At 34.8% G+C, this 19938-nt stretch overlaps 1 long non-coding RNA gene across 2 annotated transcripts; it reads left to right on the top strand.

The window, feature by feature from the left end:
* Positions 1-1865: 1865 nt before the first annotated feature.
* Positions 1866-19489, top strand: LOC110478226 (uncharacterized). 2 transcript variants are annotated; one of them, XR_013339815.1, is made up of 4 exons: positions 1866-2059; positions 2482-2575; positions 14693-14758; positions 16942-17020. It is a non-coding gene; the product is annotated as an uncharacterized LOC110478226 (long non-coding RNA). The 2 variants fall into 2 exon arrangements; XR_002466725.3 differs by lacking the exons at positions 2482-2575; positions 16942-17020 and adding an exon at positions 19470-19489 and having other exon boundaries at positions 1995-2059.
* The last annotated feature ends 449 nt before the right edge of the window (positions 19490-19938 follow it).

The following is a 19938-nucleotide window of genomic DNA, read 5'->3' as shown; positions in this document are numbered from 1 at the left end:
ATGTACCCATATAAAAATTAACTGCTAGACACTAAAGACTCTAAATCCCTATTCACAGTGTCACTTAGGGTAATATGACCACATGCAACAGGAGACTAATGGATAACCTCAGTCTGGGTTATGCATTATCTGCATAGTTGGGCTGGGCTTTGCTTACTGAGAAGGCTTAAAAATAAAAATAACAGAACGGTGACGGCACATGTATGGCATTCAAAGTATAGTCATCCTTTGTTGTCCTGGAGGTTGTTTAATAGTTCATTTTAATTGAGGAAAAAAACCTCTGTGATTTATTTAGATTATTTCAGGAGATAAATATCTATGCCTGTTTTTAAAATTGGATGTAAATTATATATTGTTTTTTAGGTCAATACCATTTTAGATATTAAAAAATAAAATACATACTGAAAATAAATCTTATTTTCTACATAATTTCACCTTGTAATTTTCTGTGGTCATAGTAAATATATGCAAATCTTGTAACGCACTTTGCTTTTTGTGGCATCATCTGCAGGTGTATTACAGGCCAACATAAAGTTAGGCAAGACCCACCTATTGGTTCCTCTTATTTCCACTGCAACAAGTATTCTTACAGCAAACCCCTGCATGTCCTGGGTGCCCTTCAGCTCTGTCCTTTGTGTTCTTGGAATTTAACTGGAGCAGCTTAGTTGTGTTTCAGATGTTATTTTGGCTAAGTGTGTGTTTATGTTTAAAGGATAAAGCAGCCTGTAAAGCAGCACCCTTGCTTTTGTTTCCTTTTGTTTTAAACTGTGGTTAAGGTTTAGGTCATATATAATCATACTCATGATGACTGCATTGGGAATAAGTTGGGATTTATGGAAGAAAGGAATTGTGCCTTCTACATTATTATGGTGCATTTCTGGGATTTTTATTGCTGGCATCAAGACTGATTGAATTCTACTCTTACGTTGTCATGGCAGTGACTCCTGGGCTGTGTGCATCTGGTTAAGGACAGATAAACTGTACCCTTAACCAAAAGCCATAACTTAACATACATTTTATATATATAGAAGTAATAGACTGCTATACGCAGCTGTTTTGCTCTACTCTGCAGGTATTTGGAATCAGGATTTCAACCACAATCGGGCCCATTGGAAGGAATAGAAATAGGAAGGAAGTAGAAACAAATATAAAAAACATCTTATCTTTCATAAGATTTTCCATTAAGAATGAAGAATAGCCCCTGTGTGTATAGCAATAAAATACTTGGGGAATTTTGGTTTATGGTTTGAATTGCCTTCTTCTAAATGACTTCTTTGTGTAAAAGAAATTTGGACTTAGAAAATTATTGTGAGCTGTATGACAGGGAGGAAATTAAGGAAACTGTAGCGAATGAGGCATATGTGTTCTAAAAGGACATAGAATTGGAAAAATTGTGACTACCATTACCTACAGGAGGAGAAAAAAAATTAAATGCCTAACTGGTTCAAAAAGGAAGGAATTCCATAACATTTTAAGACCCAATCCTAATTCTCCTATAATTGTATTTAAAGGCCAGATGATTCTAGCCTATTTTCTTCATGTTTTCCCTGCAAGGTGAGGCAAAGCTGGCAAAATGTCATGCAAGTTATTTTATATGTGGAAAACACTCTTTAGAATTTCCTGCACTGCAGCAACATACAGGCTTCTATTTGGAAAGACAGGGAAAGATCAGCACTGATATTTGGAGAGAGCAGCACTGATATTCTCTACAATTGTTAAAGTTGTTATGATGGCTAAAAATACCACCAGTTGCTATAGCAACCGGAATTTGAAGGCTCAGATATTCCTGCTGCTTCTACTCCCTTTCAAAAAATTATCAAAACAAACCTTTTCTTGCCCATAAGTTAAAATCTTTAGCTGTTCTGTTAGCTGGGTTGCATAATGCTTATTTCCTTCCTGCTCAGTTATGCATTACTTTAGGGGGAAAGTTACTTAAAAATGCTAGGGTTGAGGACTAAATAATTTCAACAATCCAGAGAATTTCTTTAGAACCATAATAAGCACTTTTTGCTATTATAAATATACTTTAAAATGTTGAATATTAAATGTGTGATATAAGGTAAGTGCAAATATCCAACATCTATTCTCTTAAGTTCTACATCTGGCTGATTTTTATTGGTTTGGGTTTTTAATTTTTTTTTATTTTTGTTGTATTATTTTGTTGTCTTTGACATTCTTCATCTTAACAAATTATGATCCCTTGGTTTTTGTCTTCATTATGCTAGCTGTGTCCTGAGATAGCTTTAAAAAAATTTGTCTAATGCTTTACAGTATTTAATTAATATCTTTGGCAATTTCTTTCACTCTGATTTTTCCTTGGGTATGAAATGATATAGTAAACAAAACAGCAACTCTCCAGCCTTGTTTTTTTTGTAATGTGCTCACATCTGTAGTGTCATTTCTAGAAAAACTGTTCTCCTTGAAATGTTTCAATATTTCTTACTGATCAGCTTTTTTCCCTCACTTGCTGTTTCTCACTAGTGGTGTCTGTGTGGAATTTCAATCAACTTCCCCTGATGATTGGTGGGCAGTAAGGCTTTGTAGATTGAAGTTGGCTGCAAAGGCAAAGTCTCAGGCAAGTGGCTAAATGAGAGCATGAGAAGTCCAAGCCAAATAAAACTCTCTCTCTGTGTCTAAAATAAATCAAAAGGTTGTGCAGTCCAGAGTAAGATTTGTATTTTAGGATGTGACTACCTAACAAACATATTGTGAGACCAGATATCTGAGCTTACAGTATCAGGATGGGTTTGAGAATTGTGTCCACAGATTTGATAGCCTCAATAAATTAGAGTATATTTTTTACTGAATTTTTAACAGCTACCAGTTTTCTTTCATCCTGAGTGGATGTAAAACACAAACAAAAATATCCAAATTTCCAACCTTAGACAAAATTCTCTGTAGGATCTTTTTTAATGAAATTTTTCTTTTGTTTCTTTCTATCTGCAAGGTACTAAATGAATATGGTGCCTGTTTAAGGCATTGAGCTCATCCCATACATAAGAAAAGTTCAGGCCATTTTCCTATATAAAATTCAGGGGCACTGTCTGCCTGCTGCTTACATCCAGTTTGCTTGGTATAACAGAAAGAAATTTGCCCAAGGGCTGAAGATTGACCTAGTGCTGCCCTTACTGAAATCAGAGGTACTTCTGCCACTGAGAGACAGGATTAGGAGCAAATATGAACAAATAGAGCCCTTTAGAAGGCATTTAAAAAAACTGTTTCTGGCTTTTAATTTGCCTGTCATGAAGATGAGAAAGCAATGAGAATATAGATTTTGTGACCTTTATTTGCTGCTGAGTATTCATAAAACTTGAAAGAGTGGTGCACATAATATGCTGTGTTTGCAGGACTGGTACCAAAACCAAACCAAACCAAACCAAACCAAACCAAACAAAACAAAACAAAAAAAAAAACCAAAAACAAAACAAAACAAAACAAAACAAAACCCAAAGGATTTTAATTAGGTCTTACTGCTACCTTAGAAAATAAATACTTAAAAGAGCTGAATGAATGTGAGGATCTTAAATATTTTATCAATGATTAGAAGTGTATTTGGTTTATACTGATTTATATATCTTGGTAATTCTCTGCAAACATCAATCTTTATCCTGTTGCTCATATACCCTGACTGAGCAATTATATATTGCTTGCTTGCCACTGGAGTCATTAGTGTAGTCTTCACCTTTCTTTTTATAAAAAAATGAACCAGAATACATCAAATCTCCATTTTACTCAGGATGTAAAAGATCCTTCCTCAGGCAAAACTAGCTCTTAATTTTGAAAAGGAATTTCATAAATTGTTTTTCTCTTAGCAATCAAGAACTAAAAAATTATGGTTTTAATTCCTTAAAATTGAATAAATGTGTAGTTCATTAACCATGGTTCTAGTTAGATGTAATACTTTTTCATGAGTTTTTAAAGAATTTTATGTTTCATCTGTTAGGTATTTTGGATAAATTGATTATATGGTTTAGAATTATATCAAATTATGTTGACTCTGAATCCCTCTACCAGGGTGGATGGAAATTTGAAGTTTGATCTATTCAAAGACACAGGACACTTGCATGTCAGCTTCAGAATACCAGCTAGGTATTTCTAAAGATTTTGCTCCAGTTTTGTAGTGATCTCTTAGGGATGGGCTATTTTAATGACTAAGTCTAAAAAGTTAGTATTCCAACACAAATAAATTGATACAAACTTGAAAAATATATTGGGGATAAATTCCAAAATGATGAGTTTGTGGTGAAATAAAATCTCTTTTCTCCATCTAATTAAAACCAGTGAGTTAAATTTAAAAAGCCTTACCATTCAGATACTATTTATTTTTTCCCTTTTTAGAAATCATCATTGTTATATGTGCAAATTTATTCTGTATTTCAGATACTTTATAGCACATATGAACTTAATTTTGTTTGAGGGTTGAATTTCCGTTATCCAGATAGTAAAAACCAAACAAAATTTTAAATGTTATCTAACTGGAAGGTGAAGTACCTTGCATATTTTGAGGACCACTGTGGTTTCTGTAGTAACAGAAGAGGAGCATATCAGCATACAGAGCTTAATATTCCCTTCTATTTCTGTTTTGTATGTATTTAATAGTGGGACACAGAATTATTTGTAGCTCCTTAAATATAGATGTCAGACTGATAGTATTTGCACTTCTAATTACTATGAGAATCAGAACTGTATCTGTAAACTGCAGATCAAGATGGCAATCAATATATTGATATGCAAACCACTGTAATCGGAATTTCTTACTGAACCGTGTGATATCTCAGTTTTGATGTAAGAGAAAGGCTTTTACTGTATAGTTTTATCAGTGCCATGCAGTCACTGAGAATGTGTAGGATTACTCTGAGCATGGGTAGACTCATTGTATGCACAGTATTTTAGAATCAATTCCACAAAATTAGAGATAGATGAATTTCACGTGATGAGACATAACCTCTGACCAACCTGGCCAGAGATATACAGAATATACCACAACAATAGACTACACCTTAAAAAGGGAAAACCTTTCAGTGAAATATGAGAAAAATTATTAGAGTTCTTCCTAGAGGACTCATCTAACATAAAGAGAAGAGAAAAAAGGCAGCAGGAAAATTGAAGGGAACTATACATCACAGTAAGGTAAGATCAGGCAAGAATTATACAGTTCTGATTTCAGCAAGGAAGTTTTCTACTACATATTATTGGAAACTTGCTAAGGGTGAAGATAATAAAGAACTGAAATAAATTGCCTATAAAGTTTGGATTTTCCCTTTTGGAAACCTTCAAGAAGTGATTGCTTGTAGATCTGTCAAATTGATTTCCATCTTCAGGCACAGTTAAGGGCAAAACAAGTGCTTTTATTCCTAGCTGCTATGATTCCTGGATAATTTTCTTTGATAAATTAACTGTGTGACTTCTAAATAAAGTTAATATATTTCATCAATGACTGCTTCAGTATAAGCCAGGAGATAACAAAGAAGCACTATTAACAAAATGAATAAAAGAGAGTGGTTCAGAAAATAGGATTTATCTCAGAGCTGTTGTTATACTACTACTACCACAAAAAGTGTTAAGATTCTGACAGTGAGTTTTATGAAAGATAAGCTAGTACTACTGAAAGTGTACTTTGAAATGCCCATTTCTGACAATATATACACTGTAATTCAAAATAATAATAGAATAAAAGAACATTAATACCTTTCAAAATCAAATTCATTAGAGAGCAAGTCTACTATTTTGAGATACTTCCTAGTTTTGTTGCTATTTCATATTGTATGTTTTCAGCAATGAATATATTGAGGTACTTCAGTACAAACAATCCTCTCTCCTTCACAAGTTCTTTATATATAAATAGGTTCAGTGTATGTCACAAATTACTCACAGATTGCATGAGAAGGCAACATCACTTGATTTTAGAATACACTTCAGAATCTGTACCACAGATATTGCAGGTCTTGAGAATGTGCCATTTGAGATGTCATTTCCTAGTTATTGCCTTCTCCCCTGCTTCTGAAACCTATAAAGAAATTTCTTTATGACTATTTTTTCCATGAGAATTTAGAACAGCATATAATCTCCAAATCACACTGTTGCCTCCTCATAAACCCAGCTAAGCTAGGTAATACTGCTTCCCTTACCCACTTTTGTCTTGCTTAATAGTCCACAAACAACTTACGATAACACAGTTGAAGCAATGAATAATAAAACAGCAGATGGAAATAAATGTCACTGCAAGCAGAGTAATATGCACATCTAGGTCATAAACTGTAACTGTCTGCTGCTTTGGGAAGGAGTGTTTCTAGAACACCTTTTTCATAAACAAAACTAAAAAGGTACTAGTTCTTACTACCTTTAGATTGTGTGGTTCACCAGAAAACTCCTTCCTCTGTGCTTGTTTTTGTGCCTGGTCTCCAAATGCTCCTCATGACCTTGCTCATGACCAATTCTCTACTGCCTTGATACATCTCAAACATGAGACAGCAGAGCAAATGGAAAAGAGAAGAGAATGAATGAAGTATATACAGCTAGGAAAAGAGTTTTCTCCCAGACACTATACTCTCATTGTTCCAGCATTCCTACAATTCATCATTTTGACTCAGGCAATGTGACACATACACTGAACACGATAGATTCTTTCTTCCATCCCAAAAGTTCATGACTGGTTTGCCTTAGTTATGTGATTTATTCACCATTTTGTTTTGCTAGGTACTGACTTATTATGGTAATGTTTTCTTCTGTTTTGGCCACTTTGTCTAAATTTCTCAATCCTTCTGCATCATGCTTTTTTTGAAGCTGTGGGAAAGTCAAGGCATGTCTAGCAGAAGTAGCTTAAAAGAGCAGTTGGTGCTGCTATTGAAACTGAGGTAAAGAAGGCATTAAGTAGCTTTTCTTTGTCCCTATGTTTCCGCCTGCATCCAGTAAAGGATGGAGATTTTCCTTAGCCCTTCTTTTTGTTGCTAATGTATTTATAGAAACACTTTTATTGTCTTTTATGGCAGTAACCAGATTCAGTCCTAGTTGGAGTTTTCACCTTCTAACTTTCTGCCTGCATAATCTCCTAACATTGAAGATTACTTGGAGTCCTCCTAAGATGTCTGCCCCTTATTCCAAAGGTCATAAATTGCCTATAGCAGACTCCCACCAGGATTTCTGCCTTGTTGGTCCATAAATACTCAATCCTATTATCACCATCACTAGCTCTAAACAATGAAAGCACTCCCTAAGATAGAGGGCCACACCACTACAGCCTAAAAGGTAGTTTGAAATGGAAAAATTAAGTGATAGCTTTAGTCTAAATTCCAAAATATAAGATTCTGATTGTATTATTGAAAGTGGCTAGATTCTGGGTATGAGAGAAAAAAATCTTTCTTATCAATAACCATTAAAACTGACTTAAAAACTATTTAAAATTTAATTTGTTTTCTTACTTGTTAAAAATTAATATACTTTGTCTTGACCACTTTGAATATAACTTTGTATCATTGGCTACTTTTTTAACATAATATTTACTTTTATTTATAAGGATTCAATTAATTATTATTCATTAATAAGTATGCTGAACCACACAGACCCTCTCAATTTCCCAAAGGTTACTTATCTTCACCGAGAAAATGATCAATTATTCTACATTTCTATCTTGTGTCTTTCCCTTAGTTATTTATTCAGGTGAAAAACACAGACCTGGTTTGACACGAATTACTGAAGACTCTTTAATAGTATAAAAGCATTGCTGCTGTGATAGAGTTTATTAGAACTGCTCACTCTGCCTTGTCATTATCCACATAAAGGATAAATACAGATTTACCAATTATAAAAATTTCATGCCAAGATCGTATAAGAGGAAAAAAAAAGTAATTCCCCATCAATGTCTTCAGTTCAGTGGAGCTTAGTGTGATCTCAATAACATGAAAAGTGCCAAAGTGACATTAGACAAAAGTAGATGGCAGTAGTTATTCACTAAACAAGTCTGACTTATCCCATATCAAAAGATTTAGCAGCAGTTCTCCCTAGAGCAATGGGAGCCAGGACAACTAAGTTGCTTGTTGTTCTTCAGTATTCAAGAATAGCTCAGAGATGTGTCTGTAAAGAATAGCACTTTGTTATATACACCCCCTTATCTTTTGGCTACCACTATAAATGAAATGAAAAAAGAAACCTCCAAGACTGAGACACACAGGTATTGTCATGTTCATTCGAGTGAGGTGAAATGGCCAGAAGTCTCAATAGTATTGTGATAAATTAATTAATGCATCATTCATGCAAGAGATCCACATGTGGACTAAGGCATGATGAAATTATTTGTTCTTCCAGTTTGGTGCATTTTTTTGTTTGGTTGTTTGGTTGGTTTTTTGTTTGTTTTTGTTGTTGTTTTTTTTTTTTCTAGACTCGGTAAAATGTTTTGGTTTCTGAGACTACTAGGAATATGCTAGTTTTATTCTGGAATAAATTTACTTTTACTTGCTGCTGCTTGAGGGTTAATGTTGAACAAAAATGCCCCAAATATATGAGTCCAGATGTTTAAAACCTAGCTTGAGTTTACATAGCTTACTAAATCAAGAATTAATTCTTAGCATTGAAACTAAAAATAGTGTAAAATAAAAGTGATTTTGTTAAAATTATAGGCAGAATATTTTAAAAAATAAAGTTAAAGGTACAAGTGAAATACAGGTAAAATTTGCTATGTAAATAACTATGAATATAAGGAGTCATTCATAGAGAAGCAGGAAAAGCTCCTGATAGTAGAAGGTAGATAATTGTAACAATCTGTCCAAATAGTTCACTATAAATTAACTGAAAAAGAATTATAATGAAGAAAGACTAAGATCACAGTTCATTGAACAGTTCAATGTAATTGAATTCCTGAAGTGATATGGTATGGATTGAGGGCTCAACTTTATTGGGTCAAAGGATTAATTGTCCTTTTAAGGTGAAATTTCACGACGTTGCTGAGCCAATTTTACAGGGAGTGGGTTGGGGGAATGAGTGCCACTTCTAGCAACAGCAATTGCCTGTTATCTGGTGAGACTTCCCCTTTCTAAAACTTTAGCTATAATGCCTGACAGTGTCTAGAGAGAAATTGGAAGACTTTAAGTCAGGAAAAACCTCACAAGATTCTGAGGGGGTAGAGAAAGAGAATTTATTTTTCCTAAGTGGGCACTGCAGCAGTTGAAAATCTGACTTATTCATCACATAGTTTGGATGATATTCAAAGACCTTGCTATGTTTATAGGCAAGAATATATTTGTAAGTGATTTAATTGTGCAGGGAAAAAACCCCATGCCTGCAGTGTCCTAAGTTTATGGCATTTGTAATATTTGAAACAATTTGTAATAATTTTTAACTTTTTGTCATTTTTAGGTTCTTTTATATATTTGACTCTTTATTCAGAGAGATAACTATTAGACAATTTTAATACTTGAAGAGAATAAAAAAAATCCAAGTGACCTTGCCTAATGCCACCTGTTTGTTACAATGATGACTGAAACTTAGATCTTCTGATTGTCAGCCAAGTGTTTATCCCTGCTCTGTTTTCTTCTAGGTAAATTTAACAGAACTAGTCCTCTTGGTGTGATTAATGCAACAGCTACAGAGCACTGCTTTAAAAAAAAAAAATGGAAGCCTTATCAATACTGAAATTGCTGATAATGGGAACAGGCTTACAAATGTGAATCTCAGCTTTTGACATTATAAAATGCATATCCAGGTGATGAAGTAAAAATTTACAATTTCCTTTTCACTCCTTTTTAAAAGCTTCATTTTGTTTAGTGGCATGTATCTGATGGTCAGAAGGCTCTCTAAGCAATATCTGGTATTTTAAAGTCTCCAAGTTATGATTCCAAGAACTTAATCTTGTACCTTTTTCTAGATATACAGCTTATGTGTTCTGGTTCACGGTAGTCTTGGCTTTGTTTGTTTGTTTGTTCTGTTTGTGATTTTTTCTTATGCTGTGAATTTTATTTCACGGTATAATAGTGTCAGTAGGGGAAAATAGAACTCTAATTTGCCTGTCTGAAACATAGACATGCCATATAAACAATTCATTTTGTCCCACATCTGCTTAGTGTTTTCACCTTTTGAGAACAGGTTATGAGAGCAGCTCTGGTGTATAAATGACATTTATGGAGAAACAGGGGAAAATACCAGATGGGATTTTGCTGTAACAATGTGGTCACTTCAAAGCTCATGGTATTACTGCTACTGTGTAGTATCCTAGTCTTGTAAGTAATGACAACAGAGATCCCTGCTGTGCTTAATTTTTTTGAGGATTCTATAAATGGTGCAAAAAACTCATTAGAGTTATGGTGCTTTGTGCAGGCCTGAAACTTTTGTAAGCTTTTCTTTTTTTTTTTTTTTAACCTCTTTTGGAAAGATTTTTAATACTACACATACATGTATTTTTTTTTAATGTGTATACTGTCTAATGTATTTATCTTACATGCTTCCCAAAATCACTTGGTAACACTGCAAACCAGTTAGTACCTGTAAAGTGGAAGACCAAAGGAGCTGAGGTTCTCAATGACAGAGATAAGAGGCGATTTGATAATGCCTTTGGCAACTCAAGATCACAGTTTCTGTTTCATGTTATTCTCATCTGTATGCTTCATGCTACTCTCTGTGCTCAACTATTAAGGGATATACAAGATTATATGTTAACGCTTTCATAACTGTCCATATTGAACTATTTTAGCACTAGAAATGTTAATATATTGTCAGCCAATATAGTGGAAATTGTATTCTAATACTACTATGATTGAAATCAGGTTTGGGAAATAGGTCCAAATAATCTCTTTTTAAGATTTCAAATGCATGGAACCCTAGAAGGATCTCTGCCTATGGCCCTAGCAATAGAATTATTTTAGAGAGAGTCTCACGTATTTAAGAGACTTGAAAAAGATGGAAGCATGCAATGTAAATATCTTCAGAAGCTACATGTAGAACTCATCAGTTCTTTTGAAGATTTCAAATACATTTTAAAATATATTTTTCATTATATTATTTCAAATGCTAATTAGAAATAGAAGGAAAAAGTACCTATCTTTTCTCATGAAACGTTTTCTCATGAAACCCTTGTGTCTTCTTTCTGCATCTTCAGTGAAGTCACTGGCAATTAAAGTGAGATACCTCTCCAGGAGCAATCTGCCTTTCACTTGTACTTACTATTTCTTTAAAAGTCATTTGAAATAGGCAAATAAACAATCACAAAATTTCAAGTAATTACTGCACTTAATTTTGACATTTCCTGTTAATTAATAAAGCATAACAGGTTTCAATTTTTTTCATTATATTTAATTTAATAAACTTTTAAATGCTGCAGAGGTTTCTGAATAGAGCACTGTTACAACCCGTCCCTGTCAGTGAGGGTAACTCAGGTTCTTGTATTAGATTCCTCAGTGGTTCTTATAACCCTTTAGGTTTCCCTCAGAGTGAAATGACACTCAATGACTGGTGTTTATAAATAAACATATATATATATATGGTTTATTTTAGTACAGTTTAATGGAAAGTAGGTATGTAGTCATTTTGGCTGTTATTATCTACAGAAATGTAGCAATTTAAAGGAATCAAAATAATACTTCAGAGAATGTATGGGGGAAAAAAGAGAAAGAATAAGAGTAGAAAGACATCATCACCCGTAGATCCAGAGATAAAACTTGATTGTTGCAGTTTCAATGTCTGTTTGCCAAAGTGATGGTTGCAGTCTCGATCTGCCAGGAGAGGGGGAAATCCCGTGAAACACAAAGTTCAATTGGTTAAAATACACTGAGGTTAGGTGGGAAGCACCCCACTACCTCCCCTGGGTGGAAGCTTTACTCTGTCTGTTGCAACACTGTGGGTCATGCACAGTCCTCTGCTGGAAGGCCCCAGAAATGAGTCTGGGGGGTGCTTTGGGGGTCTTTGATGGTTTATGAGCCCTTCTAAGACATGAAGCTGCCTCTCATGTCAGTGCAGTTGAGCCAGCTATGCCCAGTGGGAAGGGATGAACATCCGCATGCCTATGTGTGTGAAAGTGAATGTCCCATATAGATGTGACTTTCCCCAGGCTGGGCTGGGGGAGGACACTGGCATGATAAAAAGCACTATCCCACCTTGCAGGATCTGCTTATCATCATCCATTTCCCTTATCTGGCTCAAACCCCAGAGCCTCTGGTGGTGAGTGTTCACCCCTCTATCTTATGGAAACCATACGCTTTGCCACTACATGCTCAAAACCTCCCCTCCTGCCTGTTTGGGGTTGCAAACCTGGTCCCAGCAAAGCACCCTGCCCCCTCCACAAATATTGCCAAATATTTCAGCCATTAACCATTAACATCCTGTTCTCTCACAAGCACCACTGACTCACTATACATTGTGCATTTTGGCTTATTGACATTATATGAGTATCAAATCTCAGCATTTTGACCATAAAATAATTCAGAACAAACCAGTCAAGTAGTTGAGATTTACCTATGAGTATGTTTTTTTCTGGCATTACATTTCTTTTCAAAGCCTGTTAAGTCAACAGATTCTTACTGACAAGGCTATTTCAGATGTGAGCTAAAAGTAAACCTGTCTCATTCCTCACTAAGTGCTGTTATTGAAACCAGGGAGGAATTAGTCACTATTGCTGATTCTCAAAACTGAACTTCTACTCAGTCTTTAAAACCTGGACTTCTCTGAGTTGGATTATTGCTGTATTTTAATGACCTGGAAGCTAACCATCACTGTTTAACAAGTCCTTAGGCCCTTTCTGTGCTTGTTGTAGATAAATATACACCTCCACCCTGAGACAGGAATGTAAAATAGATGGGCTGATTTAGAAGAATGTAGATGATTAAAGATAATACTTAGGCAAGACTAAATCCCAATTTTTTATTCAAATTCTCATAGTTTCACCCCAAAATGAACCTCTGATTAGTTCTGTAAGCATATGTTAAAATAAGTAGCTGACTTTGGATCTGTCAGTAAGGAATTCTTGAGACAGAATATAGAATAAATAATAGCCATTGGAAATATTGAATTCAAGTCTCCATTCCATATTGAGTGCTCTGGTTGCCAGCTTGTAGAGAAATCTCTGTCTTTATTTAGCCTGTAATTATTCTGTACTTTGAGAAACAATTTTCATAGGAGAACGCCTTGTTCCAGACTAGGTTATAGCCTGGTTACCTAACCTCTTTTCATGAGATAGGTGCATATCTCCTCAGTCAAAAGACATACTGAACCTTACTGTCTTCTGTGTTAAAGGTGCCAGAATTATGCAAAAATACAAGTGAAGCATAACTTCCAGTTAATGTACTTAGAATCCTAGCTGCCTCAAGAACAGTTGTATCTGAGCAAGGTTTTGTAAGATCTAAGTTACATGTTTGAGAACTGCGCTGAAAATTAAATATTCACTCTCTTTGTGCATCTGGCACAGTGCTTCTGCTGGCTTGGTCATCTGCCTTGTTCTCAAGATTTTTTCTAAGATGTTTCCTCACTTCTGTCAGTTCCCCAGGGAAAGTTATTTTCAAGTTTTGATATTAAGTCCAGTAGAGATTCAGTAGTGGTAAGGATATTTCAGAGAACTAATATATTTTCAATGTGTCTCACAACTAATGGGTGATTCTTTATTTATATCTTGATAAAGTCTTATTTCCTCTATCTGTGTTAGAATTCAAAGAAAAATTAAGTTTATTTCAATTCTTGATGTTTAAACATGGCATTAGCAAAACTTGTCTCTTTCTCACTATAAGCTCTTTTTTATATAACACTGAATGTGTTTATACTTCCATTCTATTGTTTATTAAAAATGCAGATAAATAGTGGTAAACTAAACTGGGATCTATTGTGATAGACTGAGACAGTACAGTAGTACTGCAAGCTAACTGTTACCCTTTTCTTCCTATCTCGGTATTGCAGTCTAGAATTACCCTCTGGAAGGATCCTTTAAGACAGATTGGAATATAGAATTAACAGAAGGAAATGACTTATCATTTGCTTTATGATGCTACCCTAAATTCTCTGTCTATTGACAGTCAGGGTTAAACTGGATTTTGCTTTCTCAGATACATTTAAGGCTATAACTACTATAACGATTTTCTTATTCTACAATATTTGTACCTTGTTTTCCAGGTCTACTAAGCAACTTTACTTTTTGCTGTTAGGACCATTTAAAAAAAAATATTTTTGTTATCCAAAACCTTACAGAGTGATATTTGCACCCATTTGTGTGACTAGATGTATTCAGACACTAATTTAATTTTTACTAGGTCTAGCAAATAGTAAACTCTGTGTTGGTTTTGGATTTCATAAGTATTTGTGTGTGTGTGTGTGTCCTTACTTTCTTGGAAGCCCATCATGGACAGCTTAAATATATGTACCAAATTATTTATACAGAGAACTATTAGTATAACTTTGAACTAATTCCCATTTTCCTGCTAAACAGAAAGAATAATTGGGTATCTTGATAAAGTATTATTTACCACTGAGGACAAAATTTTGCCTCTCAGGGGTGAACAAATCATTAGGCTGATTTGAAAAGCACCTATTCACTTGTCAATCTGGAATGGGGTAAATAAATGAATGGTCTGTGTAAATAAATGAATGGCCTTTCTAGAAGCAGGCATATATCTCTGCAAGTTGTGCCAGGGCTCATGTGTATGCTGTGTCAGTGTATGCCATGTTTATGGATGGATATATGATGATGGAGCACTAATAGCTGACTGCATTGTTGTTATTTTTTCAGGGGTTATAGATACTATTTCCAGAATCTCAGTTTTTCACTGTCTCAGCCTGCCATGTCATCTGCAAGGTACACATTTTTTTTCTCTCACTCTGCATTAAATTCTCCAAAATGTGTAATTCTTTTAAATGTGGTGTCATACATAGGCTATAACTGTGTTCACTTGTTCAGAAGTGGGGTAGTTATTTTGCAGGAGTGAAGCAGAGGAGTGGTACTGCTATCCTTTTGTCATGTGTCTAGAGTAAAGGGTGTTTATTCCAGTGTGAGGAAAGTATTTGGTACTGCTTGAATACATCTGGGAACAGTGTTTTTTTCCTGGATCACATATATTTACTTCTTACTTATATGACAGACAACAGAGATGAATCTCTGGGAACAGTGTTTTTTTCCTGGATCACATATATTTATTTCTTACTTATATGACAGACAACAGAGATGAATCTATAGAATCTGTAATGTAAAGACAGAGATTTTGCAACAAGGAGGATCTGATCTATGCTGCTGAGTTCTATGGGGAAAAATAAAATGAAGATAATAAATTTTGAATTCTCTTAGCAGAGTGTAAAGAAGTAAATAGGGTTAGCAAAATTGTTATTTTAAAATCTCTTTAGATAAACAGAATATTTTACTGAGTTTGATCCCTAAATTTGGCTTCTGGTACATCTGAGGCTTTTTAGATGTTGACAGATATCTCTAGCAAATTGTATATGTAATTTCACACATCACCAACATCTTAAAGCCATTGAATGATGGCCAAGCCAGATGCATAATAGATGCATAATAGACATTTTGCAAACCAGATATCTCCTGCTATAGAACATCCATTTCAGGTAACAACATAAATCTTATGAGGAGGAATTTTCTGATTATTATCCAGATTATAGTAACATTTCTGGTCCATTCCAAACAAAATTTTAGTGATTTGTGAAAAGGCAAAAATCACTCAAGAGAATTACAGTCTGACAGAAACTGGCATACAAAGGGAGTAGCTGACCTCCCTCGGATGTTGCAGATTAATGCATTTTGAGGAAAAAAAAAGAACAATGGATTACATTTGATCTTTAAAAATATTTGACAAGCTGAATATACAGGGGCCATATAATATTTGTAATTGCAAAAAGTCACATTGTTTCTGGATGTTTAAGTCTTGAACATGTGATCAGATTATATAATAATTCAGTGTGAACATGCCTTTTTATTGTTTCTGTCTGACACACAGCTGTAAAATTGGCCCAGAAATGCTATTTATCAGACATGAAAATATTGTTCTGAAAACTAATGAATGAAGCCCATAGTGTAGACAGCACATTCAGTATCAAAATGAAGCATGTTTCTCCTTCTATGGTTCTATGAAAGTGGAAGAGATAAATGGAAATATTATGCTGCCATAGGGCTAATATAATTTCCATAATTGCCTAGGATAACTAAATTTTTGAATATCTCTATTCCTCAGAGCTTTTGAAAATTCACAGAAGTTGAAAACAGGGGTTTAGAATTAGGTTTTGTGATGTTCAGGACACTTAGTTGAAATTTTACATTCTATTGTACTATGAATGATATTGCTATCCATATCCATTGAGCATTCAATACCAGTATGGTATTGAATTTTCATGTAACATGGAAATAGTTTTCAAACATTGCTGCAATTAGACTTAGTAGTTACTTATCTTGAGTTCTCAAAATAGTAAGCACCATCTGCCTTATTGTGATCACTCTTAATATCTATGCAATTAACTGAAAATTAATCTCAGGGTTTAAATTCAGTAATTTCCATAAGTATTGGGATAATGAACTTCATTTAGATGTCAAAATTGTGAATTTTTTAATAAAATTTCTCCTTTAATGGATATATCTGTGGATTCCAAGTGGGATGTAAAGTCCAGTATTTAGATCTAAAGTTGCTACAGAAGATGAGTATGAATCATAACCCAGTAAGCAGAGTCGACAGAGTCCTTGCAGTGGTCAATACTCAAGTTATGTAATGGTGGAATGGTTGGTATCTCTCTGATTGAATTTGCAGTCACTGCAAGCTGCTGTTCTGTGTGTGGCAGCCACATCAGCTTAGTCAGTTGCTGACCTGTATGTCTGGTATTATGGACTACTACAAATAGGATGAATCTGCAGTTTTAAATCTAGCATGAGCTAGAGCGCCTCTCTTCATGACTTCAAATCTTCTTAGCATTCATCTTTCCAGACAAATTTCCTCTTAATTAGCTAATATAACAGTGCTGCCTGGTCTTTCTAATTCACAGAGACCTACTGACCCTTGTTCTCCTGCAAGCATATTCCATTCAGTGTGAGGGTGAAGCTTAATCTATGATTGCTGATTATATGTCTCTTAGAAGTACTGTGGTGATTTGTCATTTAAGGCCTGACTCCATAGAAAGGATTACAGCCCTTTATGCTCCTACCAGATTTTCTGTACATACTTTACTGGAAACTAAGGAAGTAATGTAAGTAAAAAAAGATATTGTTAGTCCTTAAACTCCATATTAAACCATTTGCTGCTCTCTTAGTTTGTAAATCTGAATGATCCTTGTGGTGTTACTAAATTAATTTTTCTTGTTTCTTGTACAGCTGCCAGTTAAGTTGAACAACCTCACGTACTAAGCACAAGAAATAGTAAAAGAAATATTTAAATGCAGAGTGTCTTCTGTAGTTGGGCACAGCTTGTATTGTCTGTGAGACTATGGCATGCCCAGTAATTTATACTTATCTTAAAGTTCCGTTGATTTGATTTACTCTGGATGCAACTTAATTTGTCACTAAATTCAAACGTGGGTTGTAGTGATAACAGAAAGAGGTTTCCACATAAGTTGTTCTAATGTTTTTTGATAGCGGTATTTATTTCACTGTATGTGTATTGCATTAAAAGCAAATAGTCTAATGTCTCTCTGATAGTTGCAGAATTCCACTGCAATATCCTGTCTTTACTATACAAATATAATAATGCTTGGGACCAACTCATGAACCAGTTTCCTTTAATCTGTAGGATGCCCATAGACAACATGCATGTGGCTTTCTTCCTATTTTACTGTGTTACCAGAAATCATATATTAAAATATTATAGCTGGTAGCAGTCAGTAGTTAATGATGATACCTTGAAGAAGGAACTAGGGATTTTTTTAAAAATCTTTTTATGAAGTGTACATCATAGAGTCCTTTGAATGGTCATTGAGTGATTTTGATGCAGGTGCCTACCACCACAAGATGATAGGGATGTTGGTGCCATGGCAATATGATGTGTAGTCATGCAAAGGGGGCTGCCATCCCTGTTCAAGGTTGCAGGGAGGTGGCAGAAAGAATTACTCACATTGCAGCCTGTCATTATCTGTAGTGCCTTTGGGAAGAGATTGACAAGCAGGACGTTGTGAGCTGTGTGAGTGGTTCTGATGACTTATTGCAGTTTTTAGTCAGGAGACCATGTGTTTCTTCTTTTGTGTAATCTTGGTGCTTGTCTACCCTTCTGTAAGTCAGATATAATTTGGTCTTGGAGGTTTCTTCTGACATTGTGCTGCTCTGAGAGTTTGTTGTGAAGTTTCCATGTTAGATGATTCCTTCATTATTCCTATTTGCCAAGAGCATCATTCTCATTGGTGTCTATATTATGCTGCTTTTTCTCTCATTATAGAAAGTTCCATGTATTCGTTTCTCTTCATAATGGGAGAAAGGTCATAGGTACCCAGGGGTGTGATATCTCTCTATGACAGTTGAAAATGTCAATGTGAAATAAAGAATTTGTCTGCATTAATATCCACTGGGGGAATAAAGCCTGAAACTAGGAAAACTTGTGACTTGTAATGAAAATTACACTGTTTATGTTCATTTAAAGCAAACTCAGCCTTTTGGCACTGAAAACATCTGCAGCTGGAGTTTTTGCATGCTATAAATTGCTGTTTGTGTTGTCATTTCAGCTCTTATGGATCTATTTCCATTTAATCTCCAGAAAATATTTTGCTTTTCAAATTTAAAGTTTTCAAGCTCACAGTTTGAGTCTTATATCCTCAGAAGATGACTGGACAGAAGAAAATAGCATACCTTTTAATACTATTGGTGCTAATTAATATTTTACATATTTATTTGGGATTTTGTATTCTAAGAGTGTTTTGAAAACAATAATTATTTCCAGAACACCTTTTTGGAAAATTGTTTTATTATTATAATGTGGAGTACAAAGTTAAAATAGAATATTGCTAAAGTTCTTCAGGTGGTAGGTTTGGAGCTCATGGAGTTGGTACCCTGAAATCCCTTTCTGTAGATTATTACATCTAACAGAATGAAGTTTGATTCTGCAGTGGTAGACTTGTGGCAGAAGTTGCGACTATTGATTTGGTGACACTTTGACTTGACAAAGAAGGAGTTGAGATACATCTATAAGCTCAAATACACACAATCTGCAAGTAGCTTCATATATATTTCAAGAGACTGGGATAGAAGCCAGTTTTATTCTGGCAGCCATGTAAGATTGTAAAAAGCCTGAGGTAAGTCATTCATCTTCACATTGTGACCATGTAGGCATGTTTGCAAAGAGAAGGGCTTGTTTACAAGGGGATGGATTGTACACAGAGCAGTGACTAACTCCAGCCAGGATCGAAGGAATTTCTTATGTGACTGTGAGAATCATGTGTGGCACAGAGCTAGTGCTCTAGAGAAATTAATCTCCCTGGCAGTTCATCATTGCAAAACTGTTTCTGTGCATTTTTAGATGGCTGCATATTTTACCACTATTACAAGAATCTGCTGTATCATTAATCATATTTGGATTTTTTTTTTCCTGGAGCCTTGGATGTTGTAAAGTAATGAAAATACCTGGTAAAGCATGATCACATCATCCATTAGAGAAGATGAGCCAAAACCCTGTACTGTTTTCTGCAAAAGTGAAGCTTTCAGGTAACTCTGGAAAAAACACCCAGGCTTTGTGTATGAAAAGAAGTGGTCTTTGTCAGCTTTTAAAAACAGGCATGCAATTTTGTTAAATGTTAGTGACAAGCTCCTACCTAGGTCAACAAAGTCATTTGGTGTATGAACAAATTGTTCAGATTCCTTTCTGTGGAGCAGCGTTTATCTAAAATTTGGATTCCATGAGCCTAGGACTAAATGTTAGCGGTAAAGTGGTCTCATAATAAAACTTTCTTCTTAGAGAGTTGCAAAAGATATTTCTGTTAATTGTGACAAGTTCAATCAATTATAGATGTACAATATTTTGAGTAGATACATGTTCTTCCACAAATGCTTAAATGAAATACAAA

This window comes from Lonchura striata, chromosome 4 (genome assembly GCF_046129695.1).
Source record: "Lonchura striata isolate bLonStr1 chromosome 4, bLonStr1.mat, whole genome shotgun sequence".
NCBI classification, from domain to species: domain Eukaryota; kingdom Metazoa; phylum Chordata; class Aves; order Passeriformes; family Estrildidae; genus Lonchura; species Lonchura striata.
Note: the sequence above shows the minus strand (reverse complement) of the source record. Positions and strands in the feature narration are given on the sequence as shown.